The 6,872-nt window shown below is 43.6% G+C and overlaps 1 pseudogene; it reads right to left on the reverse strand.

The window, feature by feature from the left end:
• Nucleotides 1-4,494: 4,494 nt before the first annotated feature.
• Nucleotides 4,495-4,612, reverse strand: LOC124546216 (annotated as a pseudogene).
• Nucleotides 4,613-6,872: the final 2,260 nt, after the last annotated feature.

The raw sequence follows: 6,872 nt of genomic DNA on the forward strand, positions 1-6,872 counted from the left end.
TTTTGCGGCGCTATGTATATATTATTTAAGGTTGGGTTTTAAACGTTTTCTTGTTTATGAAAACGATTAATTACAGCTGTAGCCATTGTGTCAGACAGTGCGGAGCTCGGAGCGGGTTGTGGGCCTGTGAAATCATTACGTTTGTTATTACATGAATGCTATTTTTTTTTTTAGAAGTTTTCTGTACCAACATGTAAACAGACTGTTCATGATACGGCCGGTGGCCGCTGTTTTCATAATGTGGGGTCTGGGGCGTGTTATTTCCTTTGTAACAGCCATTGTAATTAACAATGTTGTTTGATCACAGCTATTTACTTGATGTAAAAGATTTTAATAAAGCGCTGTGAATTTTAGAATTTTAGCCTCTGGGTTATGTTCATATGCACTCCCGAGTTTGAACGTAACTTTGTCCTTGCTCTTGTGTTCCTGATTTTTCTTGGGCTGCATCTAATTTATTTAATAGGTTTGTTTACTAATAAATAAATCTTCTGCTACCAGTCACGATTTTTCTTTATTTTACTTTTCGCACGACGCGTTTCGAGAAATAATTTCCATTTTCAAGTGCGTTTTTTGTGTGTATTAAGCCATTTCTTTTGATGTTGTCAGTGTGTGTGAGTATGCTTCATTTCGTTGACTTTTGTTTTTTAATGGTCCATTTGTGCAGAGTCTTACACACACTAAACACCACACTGCACAAATGGACCATTAGAAAACTTAAAAGTCAACGAAATGAAGCAGACTCGCACGCACTGACATCATCGAAAGAAATGGCTTAATACACACAAAAAACGCTCTTGAAAATGGGAATTATTTCTCGAAACACGTCGTGCGAAAAGTGAAATAAAGAAAAATCGTGACTGGTAGCAGAAGATTTATTTATTAATAAACAAACCTACTGTTTCTACAGTGCTGGCTTTCAAAAACCCTTTATAATGGATCAAATCAGATAATTTATTTAAAATTTATATCTTAGACTCAAGGAAGTTTCCACTTCTTAATGTTCTATTTTGTTAACAAAAGAGAGGAACAGTTCAGAGGTCAACAGTAAGATCCTTCTTACTGATTACCTTACAAATTTTTAGACTGTAGATGGTGAATTAGTCTTCTGGACTGATCCGATGAAAAATATGTAGTAAGAGGTTCCAGATGAAAAAGTTTCTACATTTGAAATGTTCACAGAGATGATATGGCAATGAGAAAAGCTGAGGGATCTGAGATACTTACCTTTGTTACAAATACCGTCTTCAGCGTGTTTCGTATCATCAGACGTCCATCCATTGACTGGTCTTAGTATATTTATTGTTGAAAATCGGTTTTAGGCGAGTTGTAGACTGAAACTGTACGCTACTTGCAGACTTGAATTTCTCAGTCAGAATCTATCCAATGAGAAAATGGTGAAAAAATCCATTGACGGTAAGTACCCGTAAGTATGGAACTAAGCGAGCATTTGAACTTAAACTTTTGCCGTCAGCCCGAGATCTCCCCACGGTACAGCAATGTTCCTATTCTTACAAGGGAACCTCCCCATCGCACCCCCCTCAGATTTAGTTATAAGTTGGCACAATGGATAGGCCTTGAAAAACTGAACACAGATCAATCGAGAAAACAGGAAGAAGTTGTGTGGAACTATGAAAAAATTAATAAAATATACAAACTGAATAGTCCATGGGCAAGATAGGCTACATCAAGGATAATGTGAGCTCTGGAGCGCCATGGTCCCGTGGTTAGCGTGAATAGGTAGTTGGTTCAAGTCTTCCCTCGACTGAAAATTTTACTTTCTTTATTTTCGCAAAGTTGTGATCTGTCCGTTCGTTCATTGACGTCTCTGTTCACTGTAATAAGTTTAGTGTCTGTGTTTTGCGACCGCACCGCAAAACCGTGCGATTAGTAGACGAAAGGACGTGCCTCTCCAATGCGAACCGAAAACATTTGATCGCAAGGCCAACCGATTCCTCCACAGGAAAACACGTCTGATATATTCTATACGACAATGGTGACGGCATGTGCGTCACATGACAGGAATATGTTGTCGGCCCACCTAAATTGTACACTTAGCGAATGGGTAAAATGATTCTTCTACCTTGGCCGATTTAGGTTTTCTTGTGGATGTGAAAATCACTCCCAAAAAAGTGATGAAAACATAAGAGTTTGTCACATAAATTGAAAATAAAAAATTAAAATTTTCACTCGAGGGAAGACTTGAACCTACGACCGCTCGTTCCGTAGCTGCTCTCGCTAACCACGAGACCACGGCGCTCCGTGAGTCCCAGTCTCCTTGATGTTGCTTATCTTCACATGGACTACTCAGTTTGTATATTTTACTAATTTTTTTCATAGTTCCACACAACTTCTTCCTGTTTTCTCGATTGAACTGTATTCAGTTTTTCAAGGCCTATCCACTGTGCCAACTTATAACTAAATCTGAGGGGGCTGCGATGGGGAGGTTCCCTTGTTAGGAGCTACAATCATGTAGAACTGTTTGAAAAAAAATATCGTCTTTTGACCGTTCTTTTATATTTCCTCTTGGGTAGTATTGTAATTTCAGCTCTGTAACAGTTTTCAAGTGATTCATCAATGCATTTTCAACATCAGACCATTTGGGAATAGCATTTGATTGACAGATACGTGGTATGTTAAAGCAGCATTAGCTTCCATTGTAACGGATCCCAACGTAACAACTGACTGACCTATAGACACATTTCATATCTAACGTAAAAAGTGACATACTGTGCCAGTGATTAAACATGACTACTGCTGTGCTAGACGTTACACTGTGACGTAAGTTAATAAACCTAGTGGACTTTCTCAGCGACGGAATGCACTGATCAGCCAAAGCAGGAGATACGTGGATTTAGATGTCTACAAACAGGTCACGCAGTTTCCGTAAACTACGGACCACAACTCAACGGGCGCAGAGCTGACTCCCGCTAGCGTCCCAGATCCGCTCCGTTGGGTTTAGACGATGTTAATTTGATGGCCAAGATATTATCGTGAGTTTACTTAATGCTTCTCAGTACATCTGTAGCAGAATTCTGGCTTCATCACAGGAATAATAATCCTCTTGGAAAATGCCATCTCCGATGGGGTAGGACATCAAACGTGAAGAGATCCAAGTGGTCCACAATAATGTTCGAGTGATAATTTTTAGTTGTCATGGTGTCGTGGCGTCGTTGTCCCATGGAACCACGGTGAATGTACTTCGTAGCATAGTACTGCCCCCACCGGCCTGTTTCCGCGGCAGTCGTCCGTATCGACGACAGCCTATACGCATTACGGACATGACCACCGACCTGGTGTAACAAGGAACGAAATTCGTCCGACATGGCGAGATGTTTCTATTGTACCACACTTCAATCCCGATTCGTACAGAAATCCGTCGTCATATTTGCCAGAGATCGCTATCCATCCTGCTTAATGAAGCTGACATGTTTCTAACGTCCATGTTCTGTTTGAGGCGTGGACGTCAAACATTTTGTTGCCCAATGGCGGTTTCACCGTCTTTCAACCACTTCCCGTAGATGCTTACGATAGTACCCGAGCAGCCGACCAGCTTGGCCGTTTCAAAGACGCTCATTCACAGGTAACAATCTGCCCTGGTCAAAGTCGGTTATGGCAGTCGATTTCCCCTTAGCTGCCCAAATCGCAGCTACAGTGAGTCTCTGCTCGTCTCTGGTGTGCTTATTCAGGATGATATTACAAAACTTACAGGGGTGATGGAGAAGGGTAAATTCATCAATTTCAGGAAGGGGACCCTTGTCCGGAAGCGATCGAATCGGAAGTTGTAAGTCAGATCGTTCTAATAGCTCTGAATATGGAATGTTGTTTACTAAAATTATAGGGTAGGGAATCACTTAGGTGTAGAGGTTAAGATAATAACTCAGCTTACCGAATGCAGATGACGCACTGTGTACTGACATAATCAATGTCTGTACTGTAGTATACAGCAGTAGCCTGGAACACATTCCACTCGTTATTCGTCAACGAACATGGTTCCTACATGATGGTGCTCCATTTAAATCTGGACTGAGGGTTCGTGAACACCTGGATCAGACATTCCTTGAATCGTGGGTAGGCAGAGGAGCCTCTCTTTCGTGTCCATCGCGTGCACCTGATCTCCACCGACTTGACCTGAGTCTTGTGTACGAAACGCCTGTCGAGAACGAAGAGGCAAGAATTCTCGCTGCCTGCGACACTGATGAAACGACTCCACGAATATTGGAATGGGAACTACAGAGCTTCTTGCTACGATGCCACGCCTGTATTGACGCTGGGGGACACCATTCTGAACAAACGTAGTAAATAGCACTCCGTCATCAGGCCACAAGTGGCCCATCGGGACAATCCGACCGCCATGTCATCCTCAGTTGAGGACGCGGATAGGAGGGGCGTGTGGTCAGCACACCTCTCTCCCGGTCGTTACGATGGTTTTCTTTGACCGGAGCCGCTACTATTCGGTCGAATAGCTCCTCGATTGGCTGAGTGCACCCCGAAAAATGGCAACAGCACATGGCAGCCCGGATGGTCACCCATCCAAGTGCCGGCCACGCCCGACAGCGCTTAACTTCGGCGATCTCACAGGAACCGGTGCATCCGCTGCGGCAAGGCTGCTGCACTGTAGTAATTTTTTTTTTTTTAATCTCATTTTGTTCTTTTTTGTTCGTTGTATCTGCTCTGGGCGGACGTCGAAAGATACCCGTTTCAGTTCGTTGTTGATCCATTAACTCAGTTTTTTATTGCAGAGGGCACCTAGCCCTCTGACCGAACACGCTGAGCTACCGTGCCGGCTATTTTATTTTTTTTTAACTCATTTTGTTCATTTTAGTTCGTTGTACCTGCTCGGCGCGGACATCGAAAGACACCCGTTTCAGTTCGTTGTTGATCCATTAACTCAGTTTTTTTGTTACAGAGGGCAGCTAACCCTCTGACCGAACACGCTGAGCTACCGTGCCGGCATTTAGTAAATGGAGCAGCTAGTAAAATTTATGCAGGTCAGTGGAATTCATAATTACTGTACCTTAGGACTTTTGTTCTCTTTGACACTAAGATACGTGCGCCATTACTAATCCATCAACAGGGGGAATTATCTGAGGGTACTAGGGAACATTCAACGGGAAGTCTGTGTATCATGATGAGGGTTCGGAAGTTGAGACTCTTAGTTTGAGCGCTCATTCTGGATAGCGGTAACAATGTTTTGGCTCATCAGCGTATCTTGGCTAGTAGCTCGCGAAATGCCCAGTGAGTGCCATTTTTAAATTAGCCTCCAACTCGAAGGAAAACAGACTGTATCTTAGATTGTGTTTTCCTAGAAGTGAGTTCCTCGCAAGGTGAATTCAGAGAAAAAACGCAGACGGCACAAGGTAGTTGCTTCTGCTTACTGTAAAAAGTCCTGGGATGATGGAAGCCTTCACGGGCCCCTATATCACTCAAGATGAAAATCCAGTGCAGCAACACGCGTGTCTGTTGGTGAGTCCAGCGGACGCCTGGCAATGAGAGAGCAGCCGGTGACCCAAATTCCTGGGTATGAACCACTGCCGTAAATCCTTCTTCACCGCCCTCTGCAGATTTCGTAGCGTGGCTCCACCTTGTTTAGACAGGCGCCGGTATTCTCCGTGGCTCCCGTAAGAAGTTCTCTGCATGACCCAGGCTGGAAATAAGCTAAGGGCTATTAATGTAACAGATATGGCTGTTGCCAATGGTTGCTTAAATGTGATGGCACTGAAGTTATCACTCACTATTGACCCGACCCTCTTTTCCCCGGGTAGCATTAAATATGTACATCCGGACGACTTGACTGTCGTAGCGCATTTTGTTTGCGGGCCACCGCGTAGAGCTACGAATAAAATTCAGAGAGCAATGTTAAGGAACTGCATATCATCAATGTCTTATAACTTATCCGATGCAAGCACCGCACGTCAGGAAAGTTATCTGAAAGCATGAACGTTATGTGTACCATATTGCGATATTCCATGCATGAATACATGTCCAAATGAACATTGCGTAGTTCAAAATAGGCACTGAAATACCGTACTTATCCGGCGACACCAGGCAGCGACTTTCAGTTAAAATGTTCTCATCTGTAGCGGAATTACATAATGTGCGCACAAGTACAGGTTGTGACGTAGGAACAACGACATATGGAAGTCTGGCTCTAGCTGTAGCTCGTGCACGGATAACCAAAGCTGTTAAGCCGACCGCTCGTCCCCATCGAAAAATCCGGGTTCGTGTCCCAGTCCGGCACAAATTTTCATTGTCACCATGTCATCATACAGCTGATGCTTTTTCGTATTCCCAACTGCGACTACATTTCATGTGTTCCATACTGAACTGCCGTTTGGAGTGACATCTCATGGCAATGTTGGCAGCACATGTGATGTAAGTGATATGTTTACAACCAATGTAAATACTGTAAGTGAATCGTGGCTGTAAGTGCATGTTTCTGTCTGTGTGTGTGTGTGTGTGTGTGAGAGAGAGAGAGAGAGAGAGAGAGAGAGAGAGAGTGAGTGATTTAATACGAATCGAAGGCTGGCTGAAATGGCACGAGTAAAAGAGAAAATAAGGAAAACCAGGCATGATTTAATGTTTAGTACATGGGCGAGACACCTGTTGTGAAGCTTAGTATTCATTACGACTAGTTCTACATCTACATCTACATTTATACTCCGCAAGCCACCCAAAGGTGTGTGGCGGAGGGCACTTTAAGTGCCACTGTCGTTACCCTCCTTTCCTGTTCCAGTCCCGTATGGTTAGCGGGAAGAACGACTGCCGGAAAGCCTCCGTGCACCCTAGAATCTCACTTATTTTACATTCGTGATCTCCTGGGGAGGTATAAGTAGGGGGAAGCAATATATTCGATACCTCATCCAGAAACGCAC

This window comes from Schistocerca americana, chromosome 8 (genome assembly GCF_021461395.2).
Source record: "Schistocerca americana isolate TAMUIC-IGC-003095 chromosome 8, iqSchAmer2.1, whole genome shotgun sequence".
NCBI lineage: Eukaryota > Metazoa > Arthropoda > Insecta > Orthoptera > Acrididae > Schistocerca > Schistocerca americana.